Source organism: Dendrobates tinctorius, unplaced genomic scaffold (genome assembly GCF_039654945.1).
Source record: "Dendrobates tinctorius isolate UK_male_01 unplaced genomic scaffold, ASM3965494v1 ptg000205l, whole genome shotgun sequence".
NCBI lineage: Eukaryota > Metazoa > Chordata > Amphibia > Anura > Dendrobatidae > Dendrobates > Dendrobates tinctorius.
Window position 1 is genome coordinate 4,696,504 of NW_027361872.1, and position 26,502 is coordinate 4,723,005.

A 26,502-nucleotide genomic window follows, 5' to 3' on the forward strand; every position below is an offset into this window, starting at 1 on the left:
GAATGAGTCTAATATGTCAGAGGTGTGTCTAATATGTGAGAAGTGTGTGCTGTATGTGTCTAGTATGTGAGCGGTGTGTGTGCTGTGTGTGTCTAATATGTGAGCTGTGTAGCTGTGTGTGTGCTGTAAGTGTCTAATATGTCAGCAGTATGTGTACTGAAAGGGTCTAATATGTGAGAGGTGTGTGCTGTATGTGTCTAGTATGTGAGCAGTGTGTGTGCTGCATGTGTCTAATATGTGAGTGATTTGAACTGTGTGTCTGATACATGAGCGGTGTGGGTGCTGTATGTGTCTAATATGTGAGATGTGTGTCTAATATGTGAGCAGTGTGTGTGCTGTATGTGTCTATTATGTGAGCGGTGTGTGTGCTGTTTGTGTCTAGTATGTGAGCGGTGGGTGTGCTGTGTGTCTAATATGTGAACGGTGTGTGTGCTGTTTGTGTCTAGTATGTGAGCGCTGTGTGTGTCTAATATGTGAGTAGTGTGTGCTGTGTGTCTAATATGTGAGCAGTGTGTGTGCTGTGTGTGTCTAATATGTGAGCGGTGTGTGTACTGTATGTGTCTAATTTGGGGGACAAATACCCTTAGGTGTGAGCCAAGAATTTCCTGTTGGCAGCCTTGACTTTTATATTTTCTCTCTTTTGTAGCCACTTCTTGCTTTGGCTACAATACCTTTGTAAAATTTTACTTAAAACTAAATAATAATAATAATAATAATAATAATTTTATTTCTATAGCGCCAACATATTCCACAGCACTTTACTTTATAGAGGGGACTTCTACAGACAATAGACATTACAGCATAGCATAGCAATAAACACATAGATCAAAACAGATACCAAGAGGAATGAGGGCCCTGCTCGCAAGCTTACAATCTATAAGGAAAAAGGGGAGACACGAAAGGTGGGTGGTAACAATTGCTTTTATTGTTTGGACCAGCCATAATGTAAGAATCAGGTGTTCCTGTTGCTGCATGAACCAGTTAACAGTCTAAATATGTAACAGTACAGACACAGAGGGCTATTAAATGCATAAAGCATGTGAGAACATGATGTGAGGAACCTGGATATGGTAAAAATGTGTGAATCCATCCTAATAGAGGTATGGGTGTGTGTTGGGTGACGGATGTACCCAGCACAGAGCCAAGATCTACGTTGAGAACCACAGAGCTAATAAAATGAATTACTGCCCATTGATTTCAAGGAGCTCGATGTAATGATTCTTTTCCCGCAGCGTCACTGCTGTCATGTCACCCAGGAGTTAAATAAATGTGTAAAAGAAATCAAATTTAATATGTTATTAGTTTCCTGCCAACAAGTGAAAACGCTATTTGTTTTATCATAGTAATTATCAGTGTGGTAATCAAGCCTTGTTTTTATGCATTTGGGCAGCTAAACCGTAGCCGCATTATATGACTTAATTGTGTGCCAGGTTTAATCTTGTATTTATGTAATTATGGATTGCAATTATACATCATTAAAACAGTAAAAGCTGCTCCTAAGAACTGGTATGGATGTACTAAAATGACGCCTGTTAGTTCCATGAATAATATTTTACATTATGGCAACGTCTATATTGTTGGCAGGGATCCGTATAGGTTCTTTATTACAACTTGATCCTGAAAAAACAAAACTAAACAGTATATACGGTATGTACGTGGGTCTTGTAATATCACCAAATGGAATATGGTGGGAATTAAAGGGATCCTGTCGGGTGATTCTTCCAGTGTGAAATAGGCACAAGTTTCCTGCAGAGATTCGAATTTGGCGACGGGAATTATGCTCTGCGGTCTCTCTAGGATCCAGAGCTTCATTCTCTTAATCGCAGTGACCCCAGAAACAAATATGGATAAGGGATAACTTATGTTTTTTGGGGAGAATGCATTGGTTACATTTTTTGACACAATTTTTCACCATTATCTTTTTGTGTTCGCTTGTGGACATTTTGCTAAATTCATTAAAATGGTGCATGATGTTTGATGCTAATTTATTCTGTATGAGCAGAGCCATTATGTGCATAGTGATTGGCGGCAGTGGTCAAGTGAGCTGTAGTCACCACTGCAACCTGTCAACAAAGACCAAGGCTATGGGAGAATACAGATTAGATCTGTCTTTACATATATTGTGGCCCCCGAAGGCTAGCAGTGATGATGTATATTTTTTATATACTTATAACCAGATATTACGAAACAATCACTGACCTCAGGGAGACCAGTCAAAGAAAACACTGCGGCAGCCAGCAAAGGCGCTCAATCACAGTGAAATCCTAGGTGCAATGCTCCCTGGGAAATAAGAATATGCAAATAAAGTCTGTATTTGCATATTATTTCCCAGGGAGCATAGGATTTCACTGTGATTGAGCGCCTTTGCCAGCTGCTGCAGTGTTGTCTTTGACTGGTCTCCCTGAGGTCAGTGATTGTTTCGTGATGTTGGTCTACTAGGCATTGCTCCCACCTAGCCAGAATCCTACTCCACACTGATGAGGGGCAACACCCCGAAACAGCTGTCTGTGGATACCTGGCCTTGGTATTTCCCTTGTCATATCTGTAAACTCATAAAGAGCTGGATATTGACTTAAAGGGCCACTTAATATGGTGGTAATGGTGGTCTCCGAAAGGATCCACCCCTTGGCTGGGTCCTTCCCTGGAGGAAGATCTGGCTAGTCCCGTGTTTGAGACACTCTTAAATGAGGCTCCATGGACTTTATTTGCATATTCTTATAACCAGATATTAAAATATTATCTTTTCTCATCTGATTCATTTATTTTTTTTTCTATACATCATTATAGAATTGTCCATTTTGCCAGAATTATTATTAACAGCATTTAGTGATATGCTTTCCAGGAGCAGCCACACCAACTATAGAAATAGCTGATTTTATAGGGTTGTTTTCTATAATATACCAGGAGAAGTGGATTTGTTCTGCGCTGTTAGAATGTCAAAGACAGGATCCAGGGATCAAGGATGGATAAAAGTGGTTTATTGTCAACGTGTTTCAAAGTCAAACCGAGTCCTTCAGGGCCGGCATCACCTGAGCAAGTCGGGGACAGAGGCACGTTATGGGGCCTGTGAGTTGGGGGAGCCCGGTGCCAGCACCCCCAAGTGGACCCCTCCGCTTGCTCAAGGCACCGGCATTTGCAATACTTACTTCTCCCTGTTCTTGCGCAGCTCCGGAGTCTTCCTCATGTTCTGACTCTGTGAAGCCTCAGGGCAGAGGTATGGCTCATTATATGGGATTCATTCTGTATGGAGCATTATATGGGGTCCATTCTGTATGGAGCAATATATGGGGCCTATTCTGTATGGAGCACTATATGGGGCCCATTCTGTATGGAGCAATATTTGGGGATCATTCTGTATGGAGAAATATATGGGGCTCATGCCATACAGAGCAAAATATATGGTGCCCATATTGTATGGAGCATTATATGGGGCCCATTCTGTATGGAGCAATATATGGGGCCCAATCTGTGTGAAGCATTATATGGGGCCCATTCTGTGTGAATCATTATATGGGGCCCATTCTGTATGGAGCAATAAATGGGGCCCATTCTGTATGGAGCAATATATGGGGCCCATTCTGTATCGAGCAATATATAGGGCCCATTCTGTATTGAGCAATATATCGGGCCAATTCTGTATGGAGCAATATATGGGGCCAATTCTGTATGGAGCATATGGAGTAATATATGGGGGCCATTCTGTATGGAGCATTATATGGGGCCCATTCTGTGTGAAGCATTATATGGGGCCCATTCTGTATGGAGAAATATATGGGGCCCATTCTGTATGGAGCAATATATGGGACCCATTCTGTATGGAGCAATATATGGGGCCCATTCTGTATGAAGCAATATATGGAGCTCATTATGTATGGAGCATATGGAGCAATATATGGGGCCCATTCTGTGTGAAGCAAAATATGGGACCCATTCTGTAAGGAGCAATATATGAGGCCCATTCTGTGTGAAGCATTATATGGGCCCCATTCTGTATGGAGAAATATATGGGGCCCATTCTGTATGGAGCAATATATGGACCCCATTCTGTATGGAGCAATATATGGGGCCCATTCTGTATGGAGCAATATATGGGGCCCATTCTGTGTGAAGCATTATATGGGGCCTATTCTGTATGGAGCAATATATGGGGCCCATTCTGTATGGAGCAATATATAGGGCCCATTCTGTATGGAGCAATATATGGGGCCCATTCTGTATGCAGAAATATATGGGGCCCATTCTGTATAGAGCAATATATGGTGCCCATTCTGTATGGAGCATTATATGGGGCCCATTCTGTATGCAGCAATATATGGGTGCCATTCTGTATGGAGCAATATATGGGGCCCATTCTGTGTGAAGCATTATATTGGGCCCATTCTGTATGGAGCATTATGTGGGGCTCATTCTGTATGGAGCATTATATGGGGCCCATTATGTGTCAAGCAATATATGGGGCCCATTCTGTATGGAGCAATATATGAGGCCCATTCTGTGTGAAGCATTATATGGGGCCCATTCTGTATCGAGTATTATATGAGGCATTGGGGCCTATTATACTGTATGGTCTATTATATGGGGCCCATTAATATTTTTGAAGCATTATAAGGGGCTCATTATACTGCATGGAGCAATATATGGGACCTGCTATACTGTATGAAAGACTATATAGGAGGTAATTGACTTCTGTAAAGGGTACACTGCTGAGGACAGTTTCTACTGGTAGTCTACATTTATCAATATCCCACTTATATCTAATTCTACAGGTACTGAAACCCTGAAACCTGTGGATCCTCAATCACCTGAATCCCCTCTATGTATAGTATTGTAGAATTTACAATGGATATCACTTATGTAATGTAAGAAGTAAGTGAAATCTTTGGCAGTGTACTACACCTATATTTCTCAGCTGTATCTGTGCATCATAAATCCTGGTATGTGTTAAATGGGCCCACTGAGCTTCTTTCACCTGGGATCCACGAAAACCTGGACCCGGCCCTGGGCTCCTTCTTCAGGACACCCACATGTAAAGTGACCAGTGACATTGCGTGCAGTTAAATATATACAAAATTCAAATAAAGGTGCTAAAATAAAAGGGAGAGGGAAAGAGTCACATGTGATGTACGAAACTTTTTTACATTCACTTAAAACACATTTTTTTATTATATGAAATAAAATCAATTTGATATAATTATTTTTCTCTTGGAATATTTTACATATATGGTTACAAATTATATAAAGAGAAAAGATAAATAATAAAGAAAAAGTATTTGTGTATTTGTCAAAACATTTGTCAATAAAAATTGGTGATGAATTCAAACTCACATGTTGTCGATGTGTTCTGATAGATAGATAGATAGATAGATAGATACAGTTGTGCTCAAAAGTTTACATACCCCGGCAGAATTTTTGCTTTCTTGGCCTTTTTTCAGAGAATATGAATGATAGCAGCAAAACTTTTTCTCCGATCAAGGTTAGTAGTTGGGTGAAGCCATTTATTGTCAAACTACTGTGTTTTCTCTTTTTGAATCATAATGACAGCTCAAAACATCCAAATGACCCTGATCAAAAGTTCACATACCCTGGTGATTTTGGCCTGATAACATGCACAGAAATTGACACAAATGGGTTTGACTGGCTACTAAAGGTAATATCCTCACCTGTGACCTGTTTGTTTGTAATCAGTGTGTGTGTGCATAAAAGCCAAGTGAGTTTCTGGGATCCAGACAGACTCTTGCATCTTTCATCCAGCCACTGACATTTCTGGATTGTGAGTCATGGGGAAAGCAAAAGAATTGTCAATGGATCTACGAGAAAAGGTAGTTGAACAGTATAAAACAGGAAAGGGATACAAAAAGATATTCAAGGACTTGATAATGACAGTCAGCAGCATTCAAACTGTGATTTTTCATTTGTTAATCAGGTGCTCTGTAAAAACAAAACCACGGTCAGGTAGACCAACAAAAATTTTGTCCACAACTGCCAGGAAAATTGTTTGGGATGCAAAACCCACAAATAACATCAGCTGAAATACTGGACTCTCTGAAAACTAGCGGTGTGGCTGTTTGAAGATACACAATAAGGAGGCACTTGAAGAAAAATGGGCTGCATGTTCAAGTCGCCAGAAGAAAGACATTACTGTGCAAATGCCACAAAATATCTTGCCTACAATATGCAAAACAGCACAGAGACAAGCCTCAAAAAGAGTAGTTTGAGAATAAATGGCTTCACCCAACCACTAACCATGGTTGATTACCTATCTACCCATCTACAGCACAACTGTAGATAGGTAGATAGATAAATATGGGATAGATAGATGATAGATAGATAATAGATAGACAGATGATAGATAGATAATAGATTGATGTGCCAAAGATAGATAGCTAGAGAGAGCTATCTCCAAGACTCAATGACTTCTATAGGACAGTTTTGTAGGCATGCTCTTGATCTGTGCAGAGGTCATTGTGCAGTGAGGGGGCGAAGTTCATCTATAACCATCTCTTCTGTTCAGTTATGTTGAGATATATGTGTATATATATATTGTGAGGTAGCGCTGTCATTCAAGTAGGGGATACTCGCCTGCAGCCACTAAAAAACTGATCCGGCACGGGTCTTCCATAAAACCATAACTCCATGAGGTTTATTCAGCAGCATAAACCAAAGCAAGCAACATAAAGTTCACTTAACAGCATAGCATCCATGACAGAGTTTCCCTCTGTAAACCCTGTGGTCACACAGGGTGTGCAATGTCCAGCACACAGGTTCTCTTAGCCTCACAGTTATAACCCCTCAGGATTACCTCACGGCTGCTTCTCCAGACTGCAGACATTCATTCCCTCTCATGGGAACTCTCAGATGCTGGCAGCCATTATACACAGCCACTACACAGGCTGTTAGCCAGGAAGCCCCATCTCAGCAGGACCTTCCACACTGGACCAACCGGGTCCCAGCATTCACCACATGTGACCTACCCTGGCCACCTTATACGGTCTGTAGCCACGCCCACCGGGTAACATGGCTATGACCTCATCACAGGTCCTTGAACCATTCACACACTTTTATCACAACTTTTTCAAACACACCCCCTGGGTGGGTTTGTAGGTAACTGGGCCATCTCCCCAGTTACCTGGATACTTCTCCCTGACACATTAAAACAACACCTCAGCAATATCATTGCTGATTAACACACATATATAAAAGTCTCCATCTCAAGGCCACCCACCTTGAGATACATAACGGTCCTTCAGGATTCTGCCACTCATCCTCTCTCTTGGGACATCCACACAGCGCCCACTAGCGGACACAGTGGTCACTACACCACATACCTCCCCTTTGTTCAAACCTGTGGGGTTGAACACAACATTACACCAGGATCTCGAGACCGGGCACTCATTACACCTTGCCCCACAGGTCGAGAGAACGTCTCCATCTGTCATACGGCCTCATCTCTACGCTAGTCCTCCCCCGCCCCCAGCGGTCAGAATACTGGCCCTGATCTTTGGTCCTCCAGTTACAGTCTGTCTGTGTCATCAGACACTGTTTAGTCACCACCCTCCTACAGTGTGCTTCGTCACCTGACCTTTCTCCCAATGACCGGCTGTCCCGGTTTGTGCGGTCATCAGTCTTAATCAGGCCTACTGTCTGGCCTGAGTCTGACCCATTCAGCGTCTCAAAGGAACTAATGTCTCTCAGCCTCGTACGGCCCGTCGAACTGCCACTGGCTGACATTCTGTCACGTGGACCCGTCCTGTGTGACACGACCAGCAGGCCGGTAACTAAGACAACAAGACATGGCACGTGTAACTATCCTGTGTGACACGACCCGCAGGCCGGTAACTAACACAACAAGACACGGGGAAGGGGAAACAGTTACAATGGTGGGTCCTGCGATAGGGAACGGGGACGTGGAGACCACCTGCACTCCCCTGAGTCAGTGTCCCTCACACTCCTAACCTTCCCTATACAGGCTCCTCACCTGTCGCCGAGCCGGAACCTGTCACCCTAGCACACCCTACACCTATCCCTTGCTAGTGAGCTGGGTGGTGCAGGCACTGGCCCCACCGCTGTACTAATACACACCAGGGAAAAATACAAACAGGGAAACGCCACTTAGCTTTGCTTTGTTGCTATTGCTCCGAGCAACAGAGTCCACCACCAAAATGCAGCTTTCCTCCAGAATAGCTGCTACTTCTCCAAGCTTTGTCAGAGCTGCAAGGAACACCTCTCTGTAATTCCTTCCTTCACCAGACTTTACACCAGAGCTCCCCTGAGCTGCTCTCTGTAGTTCCTTCCTTCACCAGTCTTGGTAGGAAATGAGCAATATCACCAACAGTGAGTGAGAGAACAAGACACACCTATATAGTTAAACCAGAGCAATCACACCTGTTAGTGATAATCACGTGCACTAAACTAAAGTAACCCAAGTGCAATGACCCTACCGGCCACCGGGGGCAAAACTAGAACGGAAATCACCACAGTGCAATGACCCTAATGGCCACCGGGGGCAAAACTACCTTAAAGCCAAAGGCTTGAAGGAGAAAAAAAGGTTACTAGTGCATTTATCTGTCATAATCCAACCTGGATCATGACACATTCTTTGGCCACCTGCCATGTCACTACTTGGAGGAACCGTTCAGGTCCTTACATCTGGGGTTGAAGGCGGCCGCCACCTGATGTTCCGTGCCTCTTTATTGATTCACCGACGGTCCCGCCTCAACTGCTCAATCTCTTGCAGGTACCCCATTCGATACTCTATGAGCTTCCGAAAGTCTCTCAGGATCTCCGCGGAGCCAACCACCATGAGGGGAATTCTACCCACTTCACTGGATGCCTGGTCTTCATCATCAGGAGGAATCCTCACCCTCACCACACCGGAGATATTCACAAGGTCTTGCATTACCTTCCCAGATCTTCCAATGATTCTTCCAATCAGAGCTTTGGGTACTGGAACCACATCTTTCCGCAAACCCAGCCAATCCATAGCCTCCTTCGCTAACTCCAGGCGTCGAGCAGCCTTCATATTACTCTGCCTGACCAGCTGTTTGGCGTGTAGACATTGTACATGCATGTCTTTCTTCTCTGGCTGATATTATCACCAACTGCCGAGTCTCAGGTGCCCAGTGCACCTTACACGCCTTGACCGCCTCTTTGAAAGCCTCATGTACACCTTCCTCCGCACAGGCTTCTTGCATGTCTTCGGGTACCTCGATCACAGATTTGAAGGTCGTGGTCTTGCTCTCTTCCTGGTCAGAAGACTCTGGCTTTACCACGGACATTTCCCTCACTACAGTTGACCCGACCGGGTGACTGTCTTCTTCCGTTCGTTGCACACCAACTTCACAAGACTTTATCTCTTCACGACTCTTTTCCAAGATGGATACTGGCAGTTCCATCTTGTTATCACTCGCGCTCACCTGCGGTAAGTCTTCGTCCAACTTCCTCTCCTGCCGAAGACCTTTTACTACTCCTCTGAGTTCTTCCATCTCTTCCCTAAGGGTCTTGTTCACGTTTTGCCATGTTGACAGGTGACCTCTGAGCTCCAAGACTTCTTTCTCGAGCCCCTCCACCCTGTGCGTGGCCATTTGTCTCGTTTGAGGTGTTCTTCTACTGTCTCTTTTATCAACTGTATCTCATGGTCTTGTTCTTTTTTGGCCATCACGTGTCGTATCACCACTTCTCTGATTATATCTTCAATGGGTACCACTGGGTCAGCCCTATCAGTCGAGTGAACCCTCCAGTCACCCTCTGACCGTGTGTCTAGTCCAGTCGTCTCATCTCCTAGCCCACCATCTGTCATGTCAAGAGACGTCAGTTCCGTACGTTGGGCAGATGTACCTCTTCTTCCGGTCTTTTCTACCTCTGACCTGTCCATGTCAGGAGCCGTCACCGTCTCAATATCTGCTGGCCCCACAGTCGAAACATCTCCATCGTCCGACCCTACATTATCAAACAAAACAAAGTCCCGGCCCCTCTCCAAGGCATAGACTAAGTCCCGTGGTATCCCGCTCCCTTGGAACTCAATGCTATGGGACGGGTCAAACATTATTCTGTCTACCCCATAGTTCACCATGACCCCATGTTTACAGCGAACCTGGACCATTTTCTCAGTCAGCCAGAAAGTGAGCGAAGTTCCTGTCAGAGTCACCTGACTCTTTGAGTCCAGCCGACCAGAGACTCTTTTCCGGCGCAACATCACAGTACTCACCTGCGGCCCATCGTTACTATCTGGAAAGACTATCCCACATACTGAGCAAGTCATACACACACTGTGGTTCCCCAGACATACCCACTGAGGTACCCAGTGCTGTTATTTCTTCAAATTCGGCCCCTTTCTGGACCACCACCCCACTTTGGGTTACCACCCCAATTTGGGACTCCGCCCCCTTTTGGGCTACCACCCCGATTTCGGACTACACCCCCTTTTGTGTTACCACCCCGATTTGGGCCACCACCCCTTCTGGGACTCCACCCCCTTTCGGGACCTCCCCATGTCTGTTATACCGGTCTTCTCAGACCACAGTTCACACCACACAGTTTGTGTCTCTTACGATACCACACAAGTCCTTGCTGGCACCACCACAGCTCCTGCTGTCACCGATCACCGACACCACTGGCTGCTGTTCACACAGAGCTGCTGGTGTCCTCTTTGTAACCCCACCGACTTACAGGAAGCCGCTTGTCCCCTTCGTAACCCCGCCGAGTTACAGCAAGCCGCTTGTCACCTTCTTAACTCCCACTGAGCCACCGCAGGCTGAGTCGAGAAAAGAAAAAAAAACACACCACACAAAACTCACGTGTCCTATCTGTGTGCTATTCAGGATGTTCCGTCTCCTCCTGAGACCGTCCAACACACAGGGTGCACCGGGTGCTATTCAGGGAGCCGACCCTCCTCCCAGGGTTTCCCAACACACCGGCCTCACCAGGTCCAGGGCTCAGCGGGTCCTCTTCAGGACATCCATCTCCGCCTGAGACTGCCCAACACTCACGCCTCACCAGGTCCAACGTCATACCACGTGCTCCAGGGATCCGATTCTTTTCCCAGAACCTCCCAACACTGACCCTCCAGGACCTTGCTCACTGACCCAGGTCAGTACAACACGAACACCTGTCCATTTACCTGTGTCGGCCACACAGGTCCTCGGGTACCTCTTATCCGCAGAGGCACCCTAGCAATCACCAGTCTCTTTCACTGACTTGCTGTCAGTATATCACACGGCTTCCATAGTCGTCTGCCCTCCTGGCTCAGCGTTGCCAGCACTGCAACATGTGCCTTTGGAAACTGTTGCCCTTAGCAACCGAAACTTTGCAGTCCTCCGTTGCTCCTAGCAACAAGGCTACAACATTGCCCATAGCAATCTCCACCATTTGTGAGGTATCGCTGTCATTCAAGTAGGGGATACTTGCTTGCAGCCACAAAAAACAGATCCGGCACGGGTTTTCCATAAAACCATAACTCCATGCGGTTTATTCAGCAGCACAAACCAAAGCAAGCAACATAAAATTCACTTAACAGCATAGGGTCTATGACAGAGTTTCCCTCTGTAAACCCTGTGGTCACACAGGGTGTGCAATGTCCAGCACACAGGTTCTCTTAGCCTCACAGTTATAACCCCTCAGGATTACCTCACGGCTGCTTCTCCAGAATGCAGACATTCATTCCCTCTCCTGGAAAGTCTCAGATGCTGGCAGCCATTACACACAAATGACAGGAAAAACTGATGGCACATCCTAGTCTGAATAGGTGCATACCCAAAAACAACTTACATATCAAAATAAGGAAATGAAATGGTTGCGCTCAATTGCATTAAGGCATATCAAATATGAAATATATGAATATATGAAATGTGAATAGTATAATGGCTGTGTGTAATGGCTTTTCCAAAAGCCATTACATACAGCCACTACACGGGCTGTTAGCCAGGAAGCCCCATCTCAGCAGGACCTTCCACACTGGACCAACCGGGTCCCAGCATTCACCACATGTGACCTACCCTGGCCACCTTATACGGTCCGTAGCCACGCCCACCGGGTCACATGGCTATGGCCTCATCACAGGTCCTTGAACTATTCACATACTGGGTTTGTAGGTAACTGGGCCGTCTCCCCAGTTACCTGGACACTTCTCCCTGACATATTAAAACAACACCTCAGCAATATCATTGCTGATTAACACACATATATAAGTCTCCATCTCAAGGCCACCCACCTTGAGATACATAACGGTCCTTCAGGATTCTGCCACTCATCCTCTCTCTTGGGACATCCACAAAGCACCCCCTAGCGGACACAGTGGTCACTACGCCACTATATATATATATATATATATATATATATATATAAAATATATATTTTTTTTCTTTGTATTTTGGCATTCTGTGCAAGCCGGGGTGTGGCCTCCCTCTCCTGATCTGGAAATTGTATTAAAAGGTTTCCCCAGACTAGTGTTCACTGGTTGGGATCCGGTCCTTTTATCTCCCCTTATTCACACACTTAGGTCAACTCTGACACATGGTAAGGTTTTTAATATTACACAGTGTAGGAACATCCCAATCAGCGTCACCTTGTCGACAGTGGGATGGCTTTTATGCTATTTTTGATCAAAAACAGTATTACTAAGAACTCTGCATTATTTAAATACACTTTTGCTTTTACTTATTTAGTTACAGCAGGGTTTTTGCTCATTTTGTTTCTTGTAGGTTTTGTATGTTTTATGGTCAATGTGAACATGTGTTTATGTGCTGCATGTATACCAACTCAAGCCAAGCTCAATCTTTGTGGTTTTTTTAATATATAATATGTAGGTGTTTCATTATAATCCTGATTTTGATGATAAGCAGAAAAGTGATTTCTACAGAACAGGAAGAATCAGTTGAATACTAAGCTTAGCAGCAGGAATGAAAGATTTCAGGATATTTTTTCACAAGGATTATGATATGACAATGTAAAAAAAAATTACTTAAATTTAGCATATCAATTTAACATAAAAATTAGATTTAAAGGGAATCTGACTGCTGATTCAAGCTGCCTAATCTACCGGCAGCACGTGTCAGGCACTGGCTGTATGATTTTAGCGCAGTATATTTGACTCTGTAACACTGTGGTGTTTCAGAGAAAAACATACTTTAGAAGCAACCGGGGACAGAGCCGCATGGGTGACTAGTTAGACAGGTAGGTTCCCTGTGACTTCTCCCTGCCCGTTCCCCCTTAGTGACAGGTCTCTCCCTGCGTATATGGGGAAAGACATGTTAATAACTGGCAGTGGGCAGGGAGATGCTGCTGAAGACCCACCTGTCCTGCCTGTCCACCTGTCCCACCTGTCTCCCTTTTAGCTCTGTATTTATTATACCTCTAAATAGTAAATGCATCTCTGCCAGTGGGATGCAGAGTACCGACGTACGGGTACCGAACAAGGACCCGCGTTACGAAAGACTGATGTAACATAAGTAACAAGTTCACAGAGAAAGGGGAGCTGCGAACGGTTTGGAATTTTATTTTCTAACTTTGAAATGCTTCTTTTAAAATATTATGCATGTGGAGGTACAACAACACGCCTAAGACTTATATGACACAGCATGGCTCCAAGTAACTGTACTCAATTAGAACATGAGCCCTAAGGGGTAGTGGAAGAAGATCTACATGCACATGGGGGTAGTGATTAATAGAGTTGGGTTATGAATCCTCTGGGCAAGAGACAATGGTTTGGCCTACTGTATTGGGTTCTTCTATTGGAATCTAATGATTGTTTCCGTTGGCCGCAGAACACTCTTCTTGTTCTTCGTACCAATGCGACCTGTGACCTTTGTAACAAGTTGGAAAATGAAGATGGAATATGATGTTCCGATTAAAGTCATCAGGAATGCTAACATCATTACTATTGAGTTATGTTAGGAATTTGTTCACACCTGCTGGGAAGACCTGGCATCAGTGAGATCTGACCCTCAAAAACCTTGGTTTAATTATAGACATGGTTAATGAATGAGTAATAGAAGATCTCACTTTGTACAGCACTTAGTAATTGGATGACTTATTTATTAAAGGAGCACTATTATAAAATGATTTTTGTATATTTACGAAAACAAAGTGACCATTTTTATTTCTAATTTATATTCATTTTTTACAGTCAGAAGTCTGGAACTTCAGTTCGTCATCTACTATAGTCTTTCTTCCTTTGTGAGGCAGTAACATAAGCTTGTTGTACTGTTACTACTCTTTTGTTGATTAAGGGTCTGTTAACACCAGACAACCCCAAACGTTTTAACTATATGGGCCCATTTAGACAGGCCAATTGTGAACATTAAACAACAGCCGATTGTCTATATGCAAGTCGATTGGTGGACGTTTCTATGATGTAGGAAATGAGCTGGCATGGTCCTGGATTGAGGTGTGTGTCACCAAGCCGGCTAGCCTTGCTGATGTGAGTCCTGGAAAAAAAGGCTCCAGAAAAGGTAAGTTGCTGAAAAGCTTTTTTTAACGGGCTCGGATTTTTGGGTTTGGGAACGGTTTGAGGAGCTGAGTGGGACTGGTTGCTCCCATATTTACACTTTGGAATTTGAGGCAGCTGTTCTGTTTCAATGAGGTCTGTGTGAGGAGGTAGAAAGACCTAGTATATACTGGTCAGTTTCTGCCAGAGGCTAAGACCAGAGTTAATTTTAAACAGGGGAGCCCGCTCTGTGATCCCGTATTAACATATGAATTGTTTGTTTATTTTTTCTTACCTTTATGCCAGATCAAAGGTTGCTTGTTTTCCTTTGTGTTGGAGATTTAGTAACTTTAATAAATCTGTTTGCACGAAGAAACTTCATGATTGTGTGGATCTGGCAAGTACTAATGAGCTTTAAACTCCCACAATGGGTACAAAGCAATCATTAATATGATTGTTCTGTGCTGCTAGAATATTATCGCTATTGTCAGCACAGCTCACGTTTACATCGGAAGACGTGCTTCCAATAATGATGATTGATCCAGACACTCGACAAAAGAGCAATTGCTCATACATTGGGAGATTGCCAGCAGATTTATAAAAAACCGATAAATGGCGAATGAGTGCTCTAACAAAATATTCATTGTCGACTGTCGTCTTCTCTAAATGAGCCTTAAGATCTTCATAGAAAAACTTGGAATGGGGCTCTGATCCATCAAAATAAAAAGGCTTATAATTAATTTGGTCTTCTCTCTGTCTTTAGTGTCTTTTCCTCCTTGTTTTTGTCTTTGCTTTAAGGAATATTTGCAAGAGTGAACTGCTGCTTCAAGGAGGATTCCCTAGAGTAAAAGCTACTATCACCTATCCAAAGGGCTCATCATGGATTCCAGAACAAGGCGCTCAGAATTGAGTGGTGGCCGCACATGAGCAGCACTGTTCCATTCATTCCGTATGGGAACGGTAGAACGATTCCAGCATTGTACTCGAGTATCTCTGGCAGTTTGATAGAGAATGAATGTAGCAGTGTTGCTCACGATGCAACCGCTCTATTCCGATGGGGCATTTTAGAGCCCTGTAGAGTCCCAGCAGTTGGACCGCCACTGATCTGCAAGTTATCTCCTATTTTGTAATTTACAAATGCAAAATCAGAAAATAAGGGAAGAGCAATATAGTCTCTTGTCTCATGACTCGGAGCACTTCTGGGGCCTGTTGTAGGGAACAATCAAATAATTGTGCATCTTTCTAGTACACACTGTTTGATTTCTTTGCAGATTCCAAGATCTTGGAGACATAATTCAAAGCTGCTGGGCCCCAATGCAAAGACACTAAGCGGCCCCCCCACTTACCTTTGAAACTATTGACACTAGAGCACGCAGTCTAAGGCTGGTTTCACATTAGCGCTTTTTAAGCGCACGCACGGCCGGGGGTAGCTCCGCCCCCGAGCCGGCTCTCTGCCCGGCGTGCCCGCCCCTTGCTTGTAGCGCCGCCTCCTAGCGGACAGCGGCGCCTGCGATCGGCGCAACCTATCTTTAGCATAGGGTGCGCAGATCGTGCGCAGGCCGTGCGCTAGTTGCGCTTTGACCTGCGCTGCGCACTTTTGACGGTGCGCCGTGCGCGCCAAAATCGAACTTTTCGGATTTTGGCGCGCACGGCGCACCGTCAAAAGTGCGCAGCGCAGGTCAAAGCGCAACTAGCGCACGGCCTGCGCACGATCTGCGCACCCTATGCTAAAGATAGGGTGCGCCGATCGCAGGCGCCGCTGTCCGCTAGGAGGCGGCGCTACAAGCAAGGGGCGGGCACGCCGGGCAGAGAGCCGGCTCGGGGGCGGAGCTACCCCCGGCCGTGCGTGCGCTTAAAAAGCGCTAATGTGAAACCAGCCTAAAATGCATGAAATAACCCACTTAGAAGGTCTCTGTGTTTTTACTACAGCGGTAACGTCGCGTCTACAGTGTCACTGCCCTAATCGGTCACTGAACTCAGTGTTTGGGTGCTGAAGTTGACGGCACGAGAGGTTGAGCTCAGTCACTAGTTGGCTAGAGTGATGACTCACACTGTTAGGCCACAAGCACACAATGAGCTTTTGATGACTTTTTCACCCCAGTACTTGTAAGTGAAAGCCAGGAGTGGAACGGTCAGAGAAAAAGCATAATAGAAAGATTTCCACCACTTCTACATTTTTCACCCACTCCTGGTTTTGGCTTACAAATATTGGGGTAAAACACTCCCCAAATACTGAATGTGTGCATGTGGCCTTAGTGTGATGTTATCGCTGTAGCCAAAACACGGGGATTGATAAAGAAGTGAAAGGGAAGGTACCTGATGAGTTTATTTCATGTAACTTACACAGTTAGGCCTCTTTCACACATCAGGTTTTTGGCGTCAGGCGCGATCCGGCGCTTTTGACTAAAACCGGATCCGGCGAAATGCAATGCCGGATCCGGTTCCCCCCCCATTGACTTGCATTAGAGCCGGATCGAGCCGGATGGCCATGCGTTTCATCCGATTTTCGCCGGATCCGGCAATGTGACGCGATCCGGCGTCTGGAAAAAACGGCTACTGTAACGTTTTTTGTCTCCGGCGAAAAAGCCGGACACGCCGGATCCAGCGTGTCCGGCTTTTTCATACAATGAAAGCCTATGAGCGCAGCAATACGCCTGATCCGGCGACAGCCGGATCCGGCGGCCGGATCCGGTTTCTTTGGTCTGAGCATGCTCAGTAGCTCTGCCCACAAGACATATATAAAAGCAAGACAGTGGGACCCTCAGCCACACCCAACATGCCACCCAAGCCAAGAACCAGGAGCAGGAGAAGGCAGCAGACATCTGCAGCAGCAGCACCATCAGCACCACCCCAAATGGAGCAGCATGCTGAACAACGGGAGGGGAGTCCAGCAGCAGATGAGAGACGGTAATTATCAAATCCCCCATTCCTCCAAACTAGGGCTATGGAATATCAAGATATTCATTGGCCCTTTGTTTCTCTTTATTCAACAGCCGCCCAATAGATGCAGCAGCAGCAGCAGCAATGGCAGCAGCAGAAACACCACCCACAGCCATGGAGTCTGGCCATGAGGAAGACAGCACATCTTCTTCTGGGAGCCCTCCCTCGCATCGTCAGCGTTTGACGGTAAGTTTTTATTTCCAAAATCCATCATCTCTGTAATATATGTGTATTCATTGCCTTTTATTTCAAAACAGGAATCACAAGATGAAGAGGAGCTCCCAGAAGAAGAAGGAAGGGGTGGACAGACACTTGGAGTGGGCTCACAATTGGTAAGTTTTTTGCATCAAACGCAGAAACACAACATCACACTACACACAACACATAGAAAACAATGTTCTGCAGACCACACACAGCAAACAAATGCCTACATCCAAAGACATAACATTTTTTGTTTTCTTCTCTAGTCTTCCCAATCTGGTGCTCGGCCAAGAGGTCCTCGCAGTGCCTCCCAGGGTCGTCGGCGACAGCAACGCGGCGGTCACCAGCGTGTAAGTATAAATATTTTTGCTTTGTTTTTTTTGCACTTTTTATTTCATTTCTTTTGTGGAGGCTAATTATGTTATTTTTGTCTTTTTCTTTAACAGCCTTCACAACGTGCTCCCGACTCTGACGGTGAGGATGGAGGGATTGATGTGGACCGCCTCATCGATCTCGTCAGAGAAAGGGAGCCGCTCTGGAATATGGCTGACCGCCGCCACGCTGACCTGATCGTTACCCGACGACTCTGGGAGGAAATCTGTTCGCTCCTTGTGGACCGCTGGGAGGACCTCGAAGCTCGGGCCCAGATTAAAGAGCGTAAGTATATACAGTACTGGTTGCTTGATTTAAACCAGTGTTTCCCGAACTCCAGTCCTCGTGGTCCCCACGGATCATGTGTTCAGGATTTCTATTTACTTTGGAAATCCTGAAAACATGACCCCTGGGGACCATGAGGACTGGAGTTTGGGAAACACTGATGTTGTATACTAACCACTTTGTCCTTTCTCGTTTCAGGGGAGAGAATTGTGAAGCGGTGGCGGTCTGTGAGGGATCGTTTCAAGCAGGAGTTCAATAAAGAGATGCGGGCCCCGAGTGGATCTGGAGGACGCAGGAGCAAGTACAAGTACGCACGAGCCCTGTCGTTCCTCCGGGAGACAATGCTCACCAGAAGGTAAATATTACACACCACATGTGACCAAAAAATGTTTAGATGTAACTTTTTTTTTTCAGCCAGGGCCATACCATGTCACTATTTTAATTGTTTTTTTTTCTCTTTATTCCACAGCACGGTGAGCAGCACTCGGGAGCCTGCACGATTAGACCCTTCTGAGGCGATCCCTGAGGAGACCGGCACCGAGGGACACTTCGACCGCCCCGGTACATCTGCACCTTCCCAGCCTTCCCACACATTCGACCCATCTGTCCCATCCACCAGCACAGGAGCATCGTGGCCGCCTACATTACATGAAGCTGCTGGTGAGGAGATCGCTTTCCCTTTACCCCACACTTCTGCCCCTGCCACCTCTAGTACACCTGCGGGTACTGGGCGGCAGCGGCAGAGGGGTCAGGAAAAGAGTTATGCGCCAGAGTTCTTGCATCTGAATGCATCTTTCCAGAACTGTCTAAAAGTCTTGTCAGAGCAAATCTCCGCAGGCTTTCAGCAGATCAACTCCAGCATTCTGGAGGTGAAGACACTTCTGCAAACCATGCATTCAGAAGCAAGATCTTCGCCAAACCACACCTTTTTCAGGTCTGTTGTGGAGCGCATGGCAACACTATCTCCTACCCAGCAGATGCATGTAATGCATTCGTGCCACGGTGCTCTACAGCAGGTTACCTCTCAACCTCCACCTCCCACCACTGTAGTTCCTCCACCTGCACCCCCTCCAGCCACTTTCCATCCTCCCCCTCCTATTACATCTGCACCCCCTCCAGCCACTTTCCATCCTCCCCCTCCTATTACATCTGCACCCCCTCCAGCCACTTTCCATCCTCCCCCTCCTATTACATACCAGCAACCTCCCCAGTACCAGCAACCTCCCCAGTACCAGCAACCTCCCCAGTACCAGACATCTCCCCACTTCCAGCAACCTGCCCCGTACCAAACTCCTTCCCCGTACCAAACTCCTTCCCCGTACCAAACTCCTTCCCCGTACCAAACTCCTTCCCCATACAACTTTCCATCAACATCATCTGCTCCTACAGTCCCTGCCCAACCCTCCACTCCACCACCCACCACTTCTTCTGCCTCCCACATGTCCACCCATTCTGTAGCTTTTTCCACACCATCACCTCTAACTGTTCCTTCCCCACCACGATCCCAATCCTCTCTCCACACTCCCAGTGTCGAAGTGTCCCGCAGCCCCTCCAGCAGTATTTCCACCCCACACTACACAGATTTATGATGTGTTTTGTAATAAAAATGCCCAGTTTTTTTTCAAACCTTTATTAAAAAAGTTTTTTTAACTTTAAAAACAGTTTACAAACAAAAAAATATTTTAAATAAAAGTTAAATTATTGTTTACACTGGTTGTCTGTCATTTCTTTCTGCGGCGAAATATGTTTAAAAAAAAGGTTAAATAAAGGGTATTTAAAAGGTAAAAAGGTATTCAAAACCAGGTATATAACTATGGGTAAATTTTAGCTTTTTGCCACAGTTGTTCCTGGTTGTGTTTGAAGCAAAGTATTTCACCTAAAAAGTTGTGTTTATTGTTGGTGATTTCATAACAATGTACACAACTTTTGTTAAAAGGTGAAATACTTTGCATAAAACACAACCAGGTACACACCTGTGGCCTAAAGCTAAAAATAGAGACCATGACAAGATAGCCAACTTTGGTTGGCAAAGGTATATACTGTTGGTACAGAAAGTACACAAGTTTGGTTAGGGCACAAATCTTTCAAACTCTGTCATCCTGCCAGTGTACTCTGCCTTGAGGTGACATAAAGTATAGTGCAAAATTGTCCCTCATTACTGAAACCGTCACAGAACTTCTAGTGGTAATGTCATGGTAATCTTGCAAGGTGGTTTCTTCAGAGGTGTCCTCAATGGAAATGGGTTCCTTGCAGATAACAAAATTGTGGAGTACCACGCAAGCTTTGATCACCTCGTCAACAGTTTCTGTCTTGAGGTTGATCGCAGTCAATAGGACCCGCCATTTGGCTGTCAGAATACCAAAGGTACATTCAACCATTCTTCTTGCTCTTGTGAGGCGGTAATTAAAAATGCGTTTTGGTCTTGTCAATCCTCTGCTAGAGTATGGTTTCAAAAGGTGTTCTGACAGCTGGAAGGCTTCATCCCCTACACAGACAAATGGCATAGGTGGACCAGATGTTTGCGGCAGCGGTCTAGGGGGTGGGAACTGGAAGGTGTTTCCATACAGTTTACGCCCCATGGCAGACAGTTTGAAAACTTGAGAGTCATTGGAGCGGCCATAGGCCCCAATATCCACAGCAATAAATTTGTATTCCGCGTCAGCGATGGCCATGAGGACAATTGAAAAATATTTCTTGTAAGTGAAATATTCCGATCCCGATCCGGCTGGCTTTACAATGCGGATATGTTTCCCGTCCACAGCGCCCAAGCAGTTGGGAAACTGACATATCTGTTGAAACTTGTCAGCAATTTCAATCCACCTCTCTGTTTTGGGCTCTGGTAAAAACTCTTCAGCTAAGGAGTCCCACAGTGCACGGCATGTGTACTTCACTATTCCTGATATGGTGGAAATCCCGAGTCTGTACTGGAAATGCAGTGACGAAAGGGATTCTCCAGTTGCAAGAAATCTGTGGGGAATTAAAAAACAATCAATTAGTTTAAAATCACAGCATTACATACCAAAACTCAGCTATAACACTTGGAGATACAAACTACCACCAACAAGATTGCAGTGAAAGTGTGCTCTTATGCGATCACATCCAATAAATGTGGCTTACCTTAAAGTCACCATCAGACGCTCTGCGGGTGAAACAGAGAAGCGGCAATAGGTGTCCGCTTTTCTTATGAGGTGTGCAATGCGCTCCACCAAGTAATCAAAATTCTCCATTTTCATCCGAACATATCCAAAAAATGTATCCGGGTTTCGTCGAAGGTCCATGCAGAGTGTAGAATAGACCCCACGCGTCATTCTCTTGGCTGTGATGGGGTGGATCCACAAACGTCGTCTACGATGCCTGATGCGCTGCTGTCTCGCTCTCTTCTTCTCCAGAACAATCACCCTCAAACGATTCGCCTCCGCTATAAAATCCGCCAAATTCTTCAAAATATTTCCAATCACAACATCCATCTTCGCCAGTAACTTGCTCTTCTCTCCAACTTGCACTTTCTCCTCGACAACCTGTCAAAGAAGGGCTGTAGGAACACTCTATATATAGTTTTCCAGTAGCCAATCCCGTTCGGAAGGCCACAAGGGTCAATTTTAAAAACCGGATCCGGCGTAATCCGTCGAAAAACGGATAGAAAAACGGATGAACCGGATGAGACGGATCCGGTTTTGTCTGTCAAGAACAAGACGGATCCGGCAGAAAACCGGATCCGTCACATCCGGTTTTACTAAACATTTGCCGGATCCGGCGTTCCGGCACGACGCCGGATCGCGCCTGACGCCGAAAACCTGATGTGTGAAAGTAGCCTTAGAGAGCTACTTTACTGAAAGTGGACAACCCCTTTAAGCTTCGCGTAACTCAAGAATCCAGGTACATTTTCCACCTCTGCTTTAGCTATACCCCTGCTTGCAGTCAGTTATCATCTGGAAGTAGACAATGGAGGTTAACAATCTGCCTCGGCCAGTGGATGGACACAGTGACAGTGCATCAAAGCTTTCTCACATACAGGCAGTTGTCTTGTGTGGGAATAAGAGGAAAAGACGTCATTCTCCGACAGCAAGCGAGACTTCTGCAGAACTGACACGTAACTGGAAAATTGCACAACTTTTTAATAGACAATTAATAAGTTTATTTGAAGTTGGAAAGTGATGTGAAATAATAAGAGGTTTTATGGCTGCTCAACAAATGTTTCCAGAATGAAGACATGTCAGGTGCATAGTAAAAGCTGAGACGTTCGCAGCTATTAAGTAGCAGAGATCTCTTTGGCTCGGAAGACTATTGTTGCTTTACAAGTTTATGCTTCGGTGAAGATGATGATTTTATAGGTTGGGCCATGAAAAGTTATCACAACCTCACAGGCGACTTTATCTTTGGAAAGATGACAAAATTCCGAACTCTGAAACCTATTAATGGTGTGAGCTGGGTTTTTACGACACCTTCCAAGTGGATAGTAAAGTCATTAATGTAGATTTTCTACACCTCCTTTCTTTCATGCTTGATAATGGAGAGCTTCTAATTTTGCCAAATTGATGAATTGCGTTTGGTACCTTGATAATGTGTTCTGTACCGATACGGTTGTGAGGTGAGGAGAGGTGATGTTGCCGTTGGCAGTGTATGGCATCATAACGCACATTGCTGAAAAATACTACAGTAATTGAACACTTGCGCACACCGGATACTGCCAAGTCAACTGAAGGGTTTGACCAATCTCCAAAGAAAAGTCTGCCGTTACTCAATATTCCTCGTGTGGATGGGCACATGTATGTGACTTACATGCTTGAGTATGTAAATCTCCTACAAGTGGTCATGTGAGTGGTCTTCTGAGATTGGACAACACCACTGACAGCAGGTGGGAGCGAGTCGGAGAGTTAGTTGCTCACCAGGATGGGATGTTTGCGGCACAACCATGTGGAAGAATAGTGTAAATGCTAGACGTGGCAGCTCCGGCAGCTGCGTTCACACCATGAAATGGAGGACTTGAGATAGGGTGCAGTGGATCCTGGGTGAGGTCGCTAACAAAAGTATTTCCAGGTGGTGAGCGTAAAATATTTTCCAAGTTTATTTATGCAACATGTTTCGGAGTAGATTCTACTCCTTCCTCAGGTAACAAGTAGAATCTGCTGTGAAAGGAAGGAGCAGAACGAGGAAGAAGTTGAATATGCTCCGAAAAGCGTTGCATAAATAAACTTGTCAAATATTTTACCTCACCACTTGGAAATACTTTTGTAAGCCGTGGCACCTGGGATTCACGACCCTCTATCTTTCCTCAACACGTTCAATAAGGAATCGTTAGTGATTGTGGATCAGTGTCACCGACTTTGGTGCAAATAAAAGTGACAACAGGAGCACTGGAGAGATAAAAACAAAACAAGCCACAAATAGGGAATGGTTTTGCAAGTGGTGACCACCGACACTTACTCTCTAATTATCCTTCTCGATAGCTCCCTTCCAGCTCCTCCAGGATGGCACAAGACGGTTTGCTGCGTCACGGTACTGTCTCAAGAGCATGGAGCAGATACCACTACATGGGTCGTTAGTTACACAAGGTGAATCGGACAGGGCTGTAGAAGAGCATCAACCCAGTAGCTGGGTTACATTTTTTATTTTGACTTTTGGGATAATTTGGAATTCATAAATCAGTTGTTCGATGATTTTGCTCTCCATTGACCGCTAATTTGTCATTTTGTTTTCAAGGAATTGCACAATTTATATCAGTAAATATTATTTTCAACTGGAATCTTTCCCTCATCAAGATATGATGTGTGATTTCAGTGTTCCCTTAAAGGGAACTTGTTACTTGAAAAAATAATATTAAATTAAGCTGCAAATAAGATGTTAATTTGCAGGTTAATAGCGTTCGGAACCTACCTGGTGCTGGCACTTAGAACCCTGCTGCCGCAAGGAAAGCAACATTATTCTCCTTGGCAGCGTTTTGCGTTCATTCATTGGGTTGGCGCTGCCATGGTTTCAGTCACAGCTCTGTGTATAGAGAGCGGCGGCTATGACCACTTAGCACTGACTGACAGCAGGTTCAGCATTAGGGTAGGGCCGGCTATCAGTCAGTGCCAGGGGCACGGTTGCAGCTGCCACTATATAAATGTAATGTCCAGCTCAAAGAAAGGGAGTGCAAGAGACTAAAGTAACACCATCCACAGCTGTTCACGGGTCCTGCTCAGCCCTTATTCACATTGAAGCTTTATTTGACACATGGTAAGGTTTTAATACTGGAGGTTAGGACCATCTCGATTGGGGTACACCTTGTTGTTGGTGAGATGGCTTTTACACTTTTTTTTTTATTTATAGGCACTGTTGCTTTATTTAAGTATTTATATTACATTTATATAGCTGTCTATTGCTGGATGTGCACAGTTGGGCCCCAGTCCTGCTCGGCCCTTATTCACACCGAGGTCATTTTTGACACATGGTAAGGTTTTAATACTAGAGGGTAGGACCTTCCTGATTGGGTACACCTTATTGTTGGTGGGATGGCTTTTATACATTTTTTTAATCAAACACAGTGAATACTAAGTACCCCAAGTTAGTTATATACAGTATTGATTTTTGTTTACTTTATTAATATTAGTTCTTGAGCCATGGCGACTTGATGGATGAACACTGTAGGAAGACCGATTTTATGCAAGCTGTTATGATTGAGTCACCGAGGAGGAAAAAAAACAAAACACAAGCTCAGCCCAGAAAATCAGAGAGGTTGGAAACTAGCGGATTGCAGACCCCTGATACTATCACACAACTAGCAGTAGCCGTGGAGTGTTCCTTTGGTGATCCTAGACACCTCGTCACAGCCGGAGATCTAAATAAGCCTAAAGAGAGAAAAGGGAAAAACTGACTGCCCCAGAGCAGACCACAAAGCAATAGGCAGCCCCCAACATATAATGACGGTGAAACGAGATGAAAACACTAACACAGATAGAAAGATAGGTTGAGCAAACAATGGGGCCCAAGCTAACTAAAAAGGGCAGGACAGAAAAGCTGCTGTCTGCAATCCGAGAAAACCCTGCTAAAAATATTACAAACACAACTGATAAGCAAAAAGGACCCTGAAGTCACTAGACCCTATATCAGCACTCAGAATATTCTGGAAGCAGAGCAAAAGAGAACACTGATCAAGGAAAAAGAATCCAGCACACCCCCGGCCGGGGATGGCTGAACTCAAAAAACAAGGTAAATAAAACCAAAACTAATAAGTTCAATAGCAGAGCAAAAAATTATCTTTGGGAAGCAGGAATCAGACTGGTCTCCAAGAATCCAGCAGAGAAATCACCAGCGACTCAGAAGGGCGTCGGCTGCCTTATATCCAGTCTGTAGTTCCCGTTACCCAGTCACGATCCACCTGATCAGGTGTTTGGTTTCTTTCATCCAAATCATCCTCACTACCTTCCTTCACCAGAAGAGGGAGATCCTCGGACACAAAAGATGAATGAACAGATGAGCTCACAACAGCAAGCCTAGCTGGGACCACCAGGGTCTTCTCCACCGTTGATTTTATCAAGCCATCGGGTTGCTGATCTTCCTCTTCACCGTCTTCCTTCTATTCTTCCGAACATGATGTCCTTCTCCAGTGATTGCTGTCTATGATATGTCCAAAGTAGGCAAGTCGTAGCCCAGTGACCCTTGCTTTGAATGACATGTCTTACTTGATTTGTTCAAAAATTGATGTGTTTGTTCTTCTTTTCCTCCATGGTATTGATAATATCCTTCTCCAGACCCACATTTTGTCGGTGTTGATTCTGTTTCTGTCTTGTTTTTTTATCATCCAGTTTTCGCATCGATATGTTACCACAGAAAAGACCAAACTATGCATGAGTCGTTTGTTCGTCGCCAATGAAATGCTCCGCGATATGAAGACCTTGTCCAGTGACTTCATTGTTGACTTGTCTATAGCTATTCTACTATTGACGTCCGGTTTTGTTGCTGCATCTTGAGTGATCATTGATCTGACTAGATTAAAGCCTTTTACAACTTCTAGTTCGTCGACATTCATCTCAGATGTGTCCCGGTCATACCTGACAGTCATCAATTTCTTTGTCTTCCTTGTAATTACAAATCTCACTGACATATTCCTTACTATGCACAGGTGCCGGCTGGTGAATACTCTCATTAGTGTCACCTGCTCTCGCTGCTATCTGTAGTAGTCATCAGCCGACACCTGACCAGCGGTAACTTTTTCACCATTGGTCACGTCCACTGGCTCACACTCTCTCCTCTGTATGACAGCATTGGAACCCGCATTGGTCCACGATACCCGTAATTTGCAGCAG

The 26,502-nt window shown here is 45.0% G+C and overlaps 1 protein-coding gene across 2 annotated transcripts in view; it reads right to left on the reverse strand.

The window, feature by feature from the left end:
* Nucleotides 1–26,502, reverse strand: part of LHCGR (luteinizing hormone/choriogonadotropin receptor) — a 257,515-nt gene that overhangs the window by 20,109 nt on the left and 210,904 nt on the right. The gene's annotated exons all lie outside the window — the stretch shown is intronic.